This window comes from Microtus oregoni, unplaced genomic scaffold, assembly GCF_018167655.1.
Source record: "Microtus oregoni isolate MIOR12 unplaced genomic scaffold, Mior012 000204F_ref0000391, whole genome shotgun sequence".
Classification (NCBI taxonomy): Eukaryota; Metazoa; Chordata; class Mammalia; order Rodentia; family Cricetidae; genus Microtus; species Microtus oregoni.
In genome coordinates this window covers 207,327-219,863 of record NW_024544863.1, presented here as the reverse complement: position 1 = coordinate 219,863, position 12,537 = coordinate 207,327, and the positions used below count along the sequence as shown (strand labels likewise).

The following is a 12,537-nucleotide window of genomic DNA, read 5'->3' as shown; positions in this document are numbered from 1 at the left end:
GAATGTAGAATTTAAAGTTAAAAGCAAACTTTGTCATTGTAACTATGCTAGATATTACAAATTTTATACAAACAATCTCAACATGGATGAGAAAGTAAGGAGAATACATGCATGAAAGCATTAGTATTCTTGTTTGTGAATAAATTTCAGTTGGTATAACAAAGTGAAAAAAAAAATTAAAGCAAGTCACTACAATGTAATGCTATATAAAAGGAAACAGCAACAAAAGAAATGAGGATCAATACCAGACATACAGAAAATTTAACGAAATGTAAATAATAAGTCTTTGTGGTCAGTTATTACTTTAAATGTTAATGAATTCCCATATTAAAAATTATGCATCATGAAGAATAAACTCAATACAAATAAATTCATTTTAGAAGAAAACACAAGCAGGTACTGACTACACCTGGAGGGGTGAATGTCTGAGTACCCTGCTGGAGGGCCCTGGTCTCTAATCCAAAGTCCCCAGAAATACATTCCATGCCTCAGCCCCATCCATCAAAGCCCCAGAGACATGGGAACAGACTCCCACACCCACAAGCCTCCCCCACAGCATCAGTGACCACCAGAGCATTGGCCTTGACTGTACCTAGAGTGGTGAATGTCTGGGTTCCCTTCTAGAGGGCCCTACTGTCTAGATTCTAGGACCTGGACGTGTATCCACTGCCTCACCCCCACCCATTAATTTCCAAGGACCCAAGAGCAGCCTTAACACAATTGCAACCATTGCCCACCGCATCTGCACCCACCAGAGCCTTGTCCTTGACTATATCTGGAGAGATGAGTGTCTGGGTTCCCCAACTGGACAATCTTGCTCTCTAGGCCCTAGCTTCCTGAGGCATGTCTCACACTCCAACCCCTCCCACCGAAGCCCTGGAGACATGGGAGCAGCCTCCCACACCTACAACCATGCCCCACCACAAATGGGAAAACTAGAGACTTGGCCCCACCTAAACTTGGAGGAATGACCACCAGAGCCTTAGCCCTGCCCTTACCCAGAGAAGTTCCCAAAACTTTATCAGTGACCAACAGAGTCAAAGGCCCCACCTGCACCAATTGGAAGAAGATGAACCCTTGAAGAGCAGGTCCAACCTGTACACAGTGGAGGAAAAGGTAGGTAGGTGACGGCGTAAGAATATTCAACAAAATAAAGAGCAATATGGCACCACCAAAAACTAGTGGTTCTACATCAGCAAGAACTGAAAATCCTAACTAACACAGATGAAGCAGAAGAAAATGACCTTAAACATAACTTCATGAAGAAAATAGAGGCCCTTAAAGAGTAAATGAAAAATTCCCTTAAAGAAGTGGAAGAAAACTCTCTCTTCGCCATCTTTCCTCCGGCCAGGCGGTAGCTCTCATCATAAAGGTAGAACTCTGCAGTTTCAGTGGGTACAAGATCTACCTTGGACACGGGCGGCACTATGGCAGGACCGACAGGAAGGTTTTCCAGTTTCTTAATGCAAAATGTGAGTCCGCATTCCTGTCCAAAAGGAATCCCCGGCAGATAAACTGGAGTGTCCTGTACAGAAGGAAACACAAAAAAGACAGTTGGAAGAAATTCAAAAGAAAAGAACCCGCCGCGCAGTCAAATTCTAGCGGGCCATCACTGGTGCATCCCTTGCTGATATAATGGCTAAGAGGAATCAGAAAACAGAAGTTAGGAAAGCCCAGCGAGAGCAGGCCATCAGGGCTGCCAAAGGAAGCAAAAAAGGCTAAGCAGGCATCCAAGAAGACCGCAAAGGCTGCTGCCAAGGCTCCTACAAAAGCAGCACCTAGCACTCGGGAGGCAGAGGTAGGCGGATCTCTGTGAGTTCGAGACCAGCCTGGTCTATAGAGCTAGTTCCAGGACAGGCTCCAAAGCCACAGAGAAACCCTATCTCGAAAAACCAAAAAAAAAAAAAAAAAAAAAAAAAAAAAAAAAAAAAAAAAAGCAGCACCTAAACAAAAGATTGTAAAGCATGTGAAGGTCTCTGCGCCCCGAGTTGGTGGAAAACGCTAACTTGGTAGATCAGAGTTTTGAATAAAGTCCATTTCAAACTCAAAAAAAAAAAAAAAGAAGTGGAAGAAAAGACAAAAGCTTCGAAGAAATAAGTAAATCCCTTAAAGAAAGCCAAGAAAAAATAAACTGGTGAAGAAAACAGTTCAAGAATTGAAAATTGAAATAGAGGCAATAACAAAAATGCAAACTTAGGTAATTTTGGAAATGGAAAATCTGAGTAAAAGATATGGAACTACAGATGCAAGAAAAACCAAGAGAATACAAGAGATGGAAGAGATAATTTCAGGCATTAAAGATACTATAGAGGGAATAGATTCAACCATCAAAGAAAAAGTTAAATCAAACAAATTCTTAATAGAAATCATCCACAATGAAAAAACCAAACTTAAGAATAATAGGGATAAAAGAACAAGAAGAAGTCTATCTCAAATGCACAGAAAACGTATTCAACAAATTCATACAAGAAAACTTTCCAAACCTAAAGAAGAACATGCCTATGAACATACAAGAAGCTTACAGAACACCAAAAAGACTGGACTAAAAAAAAAAAAAAGAAAGCAAAGCAAAGAAAAGAAAGTCCCCTTGCCACAAAATAATCAAAACGCTAAAGAAAAAGAATAAAGAGAGAATATTAAGAGCTGCAAAGGGAAAAGGCCAAACAACATATAAAAGCAGACCTATTAAAATGACACTGGACTTCTCAATGGAAACTCTCAAAGAAAGAAGGTCCTGGTTAGACATTCTGTAGACAGTAAGAGACCACAGAAGACAGCCCCAACTATTATATAAAGCAAAACTTTCAATCATAATAGACAGAGAAAAAAGATATTGCATGACAAAACCAGATTTTAAAAATCCCTATCCACAAATCCAGTCGTACAGAAAGTACAGGAAGGAAAATTCCAACCCAAGGAGGAAATAGACAATCCAACACCAGCAAAACCCAAAGAAGGAAAACAAGCTCACAATACTATCATAAACAACAAAATCAAAAATAACAGGAACTAGCAATCACTGATCATTAATATCTCCTAATATCAATTATTTCAATTCACTTATAAAAAAAGACACAGTCTAACATAATGGATACAAAAACTGGGTCTATCTTTCTGTTGTATACAAGAAACACAGTTCAACCTCAAAGATAGAGATTACCTCAGAGTAAAAGGTTGGGAAAAATTTTCCAATCAAATGTACATAAGAAACAATCTGGTGTAGCTATTCTAGCATCTAACAAAATAGACTTCAAACTAAAATTAATCAAAAGAAATATAGAAGAACATTTTACATTTATCAGAGGAAAAAATCCATTAAGATGAAGTCTCAATTCTGAACATCTATCCCCCAAATACAAGGACACTTACATTTGTAAAGGAAACATTACTAAACACATCAAACACCACAAACTAATAGTGGGAGACTTCAATTCCCCATTCTCACCACTGGACAGGACTGCCAGACAGAACCTTAACAGGGAAATAAAGGAACTAACAGAAGTCACGACTCAAAAGGACTTAAAACAGACATCAATAGAACATTCTATCCAAACACAAAAGAGTATAACTTCTCAGCACCTCATGGAAACTTCTCTTAAATTGACCACATACTCAGTAACAGCAAACTTCAACAGATACAAAAAAAATGAATAACCCCATATATATTATTGAATCACTATGCCTTAAAGTTAAAATTCAACAATAAAACTAATTGCAGAAAGACCAAAAACTCATGGAAATTGAATGATGCTTAAATGAATCATTCCTGGGTCAAGGTAGAAATAAAGAAAGAAATTGAAGAGTTTCTAGAGTTCAATGAAAGTGAATGCAGAGCATACCAAATTTATGGGACACTTTGAAAGCAGTGCTAAGAGGAAAGTTCAGAGCACAAGGTGCCTACATAAAGAACCTGGAGAAATCTCAAACCAGCAACTTAAGGACACACCTGATCACTATAGAACAAAAAGCAGCAAACTCACCCAGGAAGGGTAGACACCAAGAAATAATCAAAGTGAGGACTAAAGTCAGTAAAATAGAAACAAAAACTACAAAGAGTCAGTGATACAAAGAGCTGGTTCTTTGAGAAAATTAACAAGATACTCAAACCTGTATCAAAACTAAACAAAAGGAAGAGAGAATATCCAAATCAACAAAATCAGAAATGAAATTGAGAGAATAATCAGGTCATATCAAAAACCTGTACTCCACAAAATTAGAAAACTTAAAGGAAATGACAATTTTCTGCATAAGTATCACGTACCAAAATTAAATCAAGACCAGATTAACAATTTAAATAGACCTGTAGTCCCCAAGGAAATAGAAGCAATCATGAAAAAAATCTCCTTCCCAAAAAAAAAAGCTCAGGATTAGGTGATTTCTGTGAAGAATTGTACCAGAATTTCAAAGAAGAGCTAATCCAATACTCAAATTTTCCCACACAATAGAAAAGGAAGGGACATTGCCAAAATCTTTTTACAAGAGTACAGTTACCCTGATACTCAAATACCACAAAAACTTGACTAAGAAAGATAATTAAAGACCAGTTAGCCTCATGAACATTGATATGAGAACTCTTAATAAAATACTGGCAAAACCAAATCCAGGAACACATGAGCAAAATCATCCATCATCAAAAAGTAGGCTTCATTCCGCAGATGCAGGGATGGTTCAACATATGAAAATCCATCAATGTAATATACCATATAAACAAACTAAAGAAAAAGATCACACTTTCATATCATTACATTTGGCAAAATTCTTTGACAAAATCCACACCCCTTTGTGGTAAAAAGTCTTGGAGAGATCAAGGATACAAGGAACAATCTAAATATAATAAAGGCAATATACAGCAAGCTAACAGCCAACATAAAATTAAATGGAGAAAAACTCAAAGTGATTCCACTAAAATCAGGAACAAGACAAGGCTGTCCACTCTCTCCATATCTATTCAATATAGTACTCAAAGTTCTACCTAGAGCAATAAGATAACAAAAGGAGATCAAGGGTATACAAATTGGAAAGGAAGAATTCAAACTTCCACTATTTGCAGACAATATGATAGTTTATATAAGTGACTCCAAAAATTTTAGAAAAGAACTCCTACAGCTGACACACACCTTCAATAATGTTACTTGATACAAATTAACTCAAAAAAATCAGTAACTCTCCTATATAAATATAATAAATTGGCTGAGAAAGAAATCAGAAAAACATCGCCCTTCACAATAGTCATAAACAATATAAAATATTTTGAGTTAACTCTAATCAAAGAAGTGAAAAATCTGTATTAAAAGAATGTTGTCTGATGGGGGAGACTCTTCTGGCTTGTGTTAATTTCATTGGTCACATAAAGAAACAGCCTTGGCCCTTTAATAGGACGTAAAATTAGGTAGGCGGAGTAAACAGAACAGAATGCTGGGAGAAAGAAGCTGAGTCAGGGAGTCGCCATGATTCTCCCACTTCAGACAGATGCAGGTTAAGATCTTTCCTGGTAAGCCAGCTCGTGGAGCTACACAGATTATTAGAAATGGGTTAGATCGATATGTAAGCGCTAGCCAATAAGAAATTGGAACTAATGGGCCAGGCAGTGTTTAAAAGAATACAGTTTCCGTGTAATTATTTCGGGGCATAAGCTAGCCAGGTGGGCAGCTGGGTGCCGGGAACGCAGCCCCACTGCTCCTATTACAACAGAGTGGTGCCCAGCATGGGGCTAAATCCACTTAAAAACCTGAGAAGGCTTATAAATAAGGGAGAGAGAGTTTAACACAGATTTTTGCTGTTTGTTGGTGGCATGCTGTAGAGAGATTTCCTGATTCAGCAACAGCAGGAGAAAAAAAAGCTGCATCATTTTAAAGTACAGCTTCCTAGGACTGTACCGCCATTGCAAACTCTGGCTTTAAAGCATTTCAATGGCTTTTATGGACTGGATGTTTCTGTTCCCGCTTGGGATCATAAGGAGAGTGCTCTGAGACCTTGCCAATGGCTCAGCGTGCTCCCCGCCTGCACCTGGGCAGAATCAGGCTTAGGCAGGCAGAAGAGCATGGCGGATTCCTGCCGCCATACAGAGACATGTTTTCAGACTGCACAGTGCTCTGCATGTCAGATTTGGCTGTAACTTCGAAGAAAAGAGTTCTGTGCTGCATGCTCAGTCTCAGAATTAAACTGCTGAGTGCAATGTGGACTTGCTGTGTGCCTGGAACTGTGTGTGGCTCAGGGGCACCAAATGGCTCTGAGGCAGGAGTAGCTCTGCACCACCATGCTGAACTGTGCTGGTCTCAGCCAGGAACTACCGTAATTAACCTAATAACGGCGCAGTTAAGGTTTCGACTGGGCAGGACACAGGCGGTACTGTATTACCTGTACATGGTGCAACTTCAGTTTTTAAGAAGTGCTTAACATTTTAAGAAATGCTCCTGGATAGTAAAAAAATTACGGATTCACAATAAAATAGATTTCAGACATAAAAGAGCACTAAATGAATCACAATGTTGGATGAGTGTACGTAGGCTTGAGAGAGAGAGAAAAAAAATAGAGAGAATAAAGTTAATGCCCATAAAAAAAGGGTAAAGTCTATAAAAATACAGATTACAGATAGTTATAGATTAAAATAAATAAAGAAAAGCCACGTAAAAATGGAAAATTCACAGAGAGTCTGGATTATGTACATTGAATTTCTTTAAAATTTTTGATTGTGAAGGAGCTAAGTACAGAGAGACATTTCATTACATGGGCTGCCAAGCTAAACCAGAATGGATATAAGGGTATTATGATTTCAAAATTTGGGTCTAAGGATATGATGCTTTGGAGAGGGTCTTCTTTTGTTTTCACAGACGACCAGACCCTGTGGATTGATTCTATCCCGATATGGTATGATAGACCACGACCTCCCGAAAAGTTCCTGTGAACACCCTCAAAAAATTACTTCACTCAACTGCCAACTAAGATAAACCTGGCACACAGGTTACACGCTAAATGATCTGATTAACAGTGCCCCCATTCAGCAGGAAGCAGTTTGGAGAGAAAAAACTGTGCCCATGTTCCGAAAATATTGTTTATAAATGTTCTTTTACATTTAAAGGGGGAAATGATATAGGTATAAATAATTTGCATTGGTATGGATTTTAAGGTCAATTTTGTTATATGTATATATATTTCTGATCTTGATTAAGGTATTGTGATTGTGTAGTGCACTTAAAATGTAATGTATATAGGTGGTTAATAGATAATCATAATAGTCAAGTTTGTAGTCATGTTAGTTAAGATTTTCTAGATGTACATAGATATATTTTAGATAGGCATTCTTCATATCTTTCAAAGATTATAGAATATGGCATCTTAAATGTTTTAATAACTTAGAGCTTTTCATGACAATGAGATACTCTGCTCCTGGCAGCACCAATCTACTTCAAGAAGAAGATGGGCATCGAAGAGGATCCTTATGGAGTTTGATAGCCATTTGGGCAAGAAACAGCTCTTGCCTGGACTGATGCATAAACTGGACACAAAGAACCCGCAGAGAGGACTGCTGAACTTGCCTAAAGGTGAGATGGTCTTTCGGGGTTCCTGATTCATGAAAGAGTCTGCAAGACATTCTGCAGGACACAACAGATAGTGACTGAACTGCCTTTGAAATTTCCTGCTTCATGGAAATGTCTGCTGGAAACTATGGGCCTGTAGGCCGAAGATGGATGACCCAACAGTACAGAGGAACTTCGGGTAACTGTCTAGGCAGCAAGATGTCTCTGTCATTTCTAGAGATTGAAAGTTGCTTATTTCTTGTTTGCTTAGGTAATATAGTATCTTTCTGGAGTCTTTGATGGAGTTAAGAATAGTTAGTTATAATTAAAGTTTTCCTTAGTTATGATAAAGATTATTGTAATTTTTACTTGATAACTGTTTTGTTATATGTAATCTTACTATGTGAAAATGAAAGCCTTTCTTTTTTGTTTAAACAGAGAAAGAGGAAATGATGGGGGAGAGTCTTCTGGCTTGTGTTAATTTCATTGGTTAAATAAAGAGACTGCCTTGGCCCTTTAATAGGACATAAAATTAGGTAGGCGGAGTAAACAGAACAGAATGCTGGGAGAAAGAAGCTGAGTCAAGGAGTCGCCATGATTCTCCCACTCCAAACAGATGCAGGTTAAGATCTTTCCTGGTTAGCCAGCTCGTGGAGCTAAACAGATTATTAGAAATGGGTTAGATTGATATGTAAGAGCTAGCCAATAAGAAATTGGAACTAATAGGCCAGGCAGTGTTTAAAAGAATACAGTTTCGACTTCGGCCCCAATGTCCTCTTTCGACACATAACATCACCCAGCCCAGCCTGTCTGGGTACTGGGTCGGAATCCTCAGGGAACCCAAGCGGGCGGGAGTTCCTTTGTTTCTATAGCCTGCCTGCACAAAGCAAGGTAGGCACTTTGTTTGCGGGCTGCCCAAACAGCATGGAGACCTGGTCTCTCAGCGCCAGGAGAGCCAACATTAGGGTGAGTTTCTGACCCTGCAGCGCCAGCCTGGGACAGGGAGCTCGGGGGTTCCTCGGCCCCCTGTCCTTCTTGGGCTCTCTGCGGGGCCTCTACTCCCTGAATACTGCCTCTTTCTTCCTGTCCCACCCAGCTTGCATCCAGAACCCTCCCCACTTCGGCCCCACTGTCCTCTTTCGACACATAACATCACCCAGGCCAGCCTGTCTGGGAACTGGGTCGGAATCCTCGGGGCACCCAAGCAGGCGGGAGTTACTTTGTTTCTATAGCCTGCCTGCGCCAAGCAAGATAGGCCCTTTGTTTGCGAGCTACCCAATCAGCATGAGACCTGATCTCTCAGCGCCAGGAGAGCCAACATTGGGGTGAGTGTCTGACCCCGTGGTGACAGCCCGGGACGGGGAACTCAGAGGTTCCTCGACCACCTATCCTTCTTGGGCTCTCTGCAGGGCCTCTGCTCCCTGCATGCTGCCTCTTTCTTCCTATCTCACCCAGCTTGCATCCAGAACCCTCCCCACGTCGGCCCCACTGCCCTCTTTTGACACATAACATCACTCAGCCCAGCCTGTCTGGGCACTGGGTCGGAATCCTCAGGGCACACAGGCAGGCGGGAGTTCCTTTGTTTCTGTAGCCTGCCTGCACCAAGCAAGGTAGGCACTTTGTTTGCGAGCTGCCCAGCCAGCACAGAGACCTGATCTCTCGGCGCCAGGAGAGCCAACATTGGGGTGAGTTTCTGACCCTGCGGAGCCAGCCCGGGACAGGGAACTCAGAAGTTCCTCACCCCCAATCCTTCTTGGGCTCTCTGCAGGGCCTCTACTCCCTGCATACTGCCCCTTTCTTCCTGTCCCACCCAGCTTGCATCCAGAGCCATCCCCACGTCGTCCCCACTGCCCTCTTTCGACACATAACATCACTCAGCCCAGCCTGTCTGGGCACTGGGTCAGAATCCTCAGGGCACCCAAGCGGGCGGGAGTTCCTTTGTTTCTATAGCCTGCCTGCACAAAGCAAGGTAGGCTCTTTGTTTACGAGCTACCCAAAGAGCACGGAGAAATGATCTGGGTGCCAGGAGAGCCAGCATTGGGGAGAGCCATCATTGGGCACAGAGATCTGATCTCAGCACCAGGAGAGCCATCACTGGGGAGAGCCAGCACTGGGAAGGTACATCAGTAGGCAAGGAGACCTGATCCAGTAAAAGAAGATCCATAAGGGAGCATTTGGAAGAAGAGATGGGCAGACGCCAAGGCAAGAATTCGCCCAACAAGCTGAAAAGCAACATGAAGCCACCAGAAACCAGCGACCTCACAACGGGAGGACATGAACACCTTAATCAAGAAGAAGTAGAAAAGATTGACTTCATGAAAGTGATTGACGCCCTTAAACAGCATGTAAAAAAACGCCCTTATAGAAATGGATGAGAAATATACCAGAAAATTTGAAGAATTGAATAAATCAGTGAATGATAACCTAGAAAACCAAGGAAAAACAATCAAACAGATAATGGAAACAGTTCAAGACCTGAAAACTGAAATGGAGGCAAAGAAGAAAACACAAACAGAGGGCCAGCTGGACATGGAAAATTTAAGTAAACAAACAGAGTCTACAGAAACAAGCATAACCAACAGAATACAAGAGTTAGAAGAAAGAATCTCAGATTCTGAAGATACCATAGAGAAAATAAACACACTGATCAAAGAAAACAGCAAGTCCAACAAACTCTCATCACAAAATATTCAGGAAATATGGGACACAATAAAAAGACCAAACCTAAGAATAATAGGAGTAGAAGAAGGAGAAGAAGTGCAGCACAATGGTCCAGAAAATATATTTAATAAAATTATAGAAGAAAACTTTCCCAACCTAAAGAAAGATATACCTATGAAGGTTCAAGAAGCATTCAGAACACTGAATAGGCTGGATCAAAAAAAAATTCCCCTCACCATAAAATAACCAAAACACAAAGCATATCGTATAAGAAAAGAATTTTAAGAGCTGCAAATGAAAAAGGCCAAGTCACTTATAAAGGTAAACCTATCAGACTTACACCTGACTTCTCCATGGAAACCATGAAAGCCAGAAGGTCCTGGATAGATGTACTGCAGAAACAGAGAGACAATGGATGCAAGCCCAGACTACTATACCCAGCCAAGCTTTCATTCACTATAAATGGAGAAAATAAAATTTTCCAGGATCAAAATAAATTTAAACAATACGCAGCCACAAATCCAGCCTTACAGAAAGTAATAGAAGGAAAATCACTAACCAAAGAGTCCACCAATGACCACAATAACTCAGACATCCAGAGACCCTTCAGCAACACAACTCAAAGAAGGGAAACACACAAACTCTACGACTAAAAAAGTGACCGGAGTTAACAACAACTGGTCATTAATATCACTTAATGTCAATGGACTCAACTCACCTATAAAAAGGCACAGGCTAAGAGATTGGATACAAAAACAGGATCCAACATTCTGCTGTTTACAAGATACACACCTCAACCACAAAGACAGGCACCTACTCAGAGTAAAGGGCTGGGAAAAGGCTTATCAAGCAAATGGACCTAAGAAACAAGCAGGTGTGGCCATACTAATTTCTAACAAAGTTGACTTCAAACTTAAATCAATCAGAAGAGATGGAGAGGGGCATTTTATACTCATAACAGGAACAGTTCATCAGGATGAAGTCTCAATCCTGAACATCTATGCCCCTAATATAAAAGCACCCACGTACATAAAAGAAACATTGCTAAAACTCAAGGCAGCCATCAAACCGCACACACTAATAGTAGGAGACTTCAACACTCCTCTCTCACCAATGGACAGGTCAATTAGACAGAAACTTAACAGAGAAATAAGAGAATTAATGGAGGTAATGAAGTAAATGGACTTAACAGACATATATAGAACATTCCACCCAAACAGGAAAGAATATATTTTCTTCTCTGCAGCTCAAAGAACCTTCTCGAAAATCGACCACATAATCAGTAACAAAACAAACATCCAGAGTTACAAAATAATATTAGTAACCACATGTGTCTTATCAGATCACCATGGATTAAAGTTAGAATTCAACAACAAGGCTACCCCCAGAAAGCCTCCAAATTCATGGAAACTGAACAGTCAACTACTGAACCATTCCTGGATTAAGGAAGAAATAAAGAAAGAAATTAAAGTCTTCCTGGAATTCAATGAAAATAAAGAAATAACATACTCAAACTTATGGGGCACTATGAAAGCAGTCCTAAGAGGAAAGTTCATAGCACTAATTGCCCACTTAAAGAAAACAGAGAAAGCTCACATTGGAGACTTAACAGCCCACCTGAAAGCTCTTGAAAAAAAAGAAGCAGACTCACCTAGGAGGATTAGAAGACTGGAAATAATCAAACTGAGGGCTGAAATCAACAAAATAGAAACACAGAAAACAATACAAAGGATCAATGAAACAAAAAGCTGGTGCCCGGAGAAAATCAACAAGATTGACAAACCCCTATCCAAACTAATCAAACGGCAGAGAGTGAATTTGCAAATTAATAAGATCAGAAATGAAAAGGGGGACATAACCACAGACACAGAGGAAATTCAGAGAATCATTAGATCTTACTATAAAAGGCTGTATGCCACAAAATTGGAAAATGTAAAGAAAATGGAAGCTTTTGTTAGAAAAATACCACATACCAAAGTTAAACCAAGACCAGGTGAACAATGTAAATAGAACAATCTATATAGATCTGTTAGTTGCGAAGAATTAGATGCGGTTATCAAAAACCTCCCTACCAAAAAAAGCCCAGGACCAGATGGTTTCAATGCGGAATTCTACCAGAACTTCCAAGAAGACCTAATACCTATACTCCTTAATGTATTTCACAATATAGAAACAGAAGAGGCATTGCCAAATTCCTTTTTTGAAGCTACACTTACTCTGATACCAAAACCACACAAAGACTCAACCAAGAAAGAGAATTATAGGCCAATCTCACTCATGAACATCGATGCAAAAATCCTCAACAAAATACTGGCAAACCAAATCCAAGAACACATTAGAAAAATAATCCATTATGATC

At 40.1% G+C, this 12,537-nt stretch overlaps 1 pseudogene; it reads left to right on the top strand.

Moving 5' to 3' along the window:
• Window positions 1-343: 343 nt before the first annotated feature.
• Window positions 344-2,005, top strand: LOC121445552 (annotated as a pseudogene).
• Window positions 2,006-12,537: the final 10,532 nt, after the last annotated feature.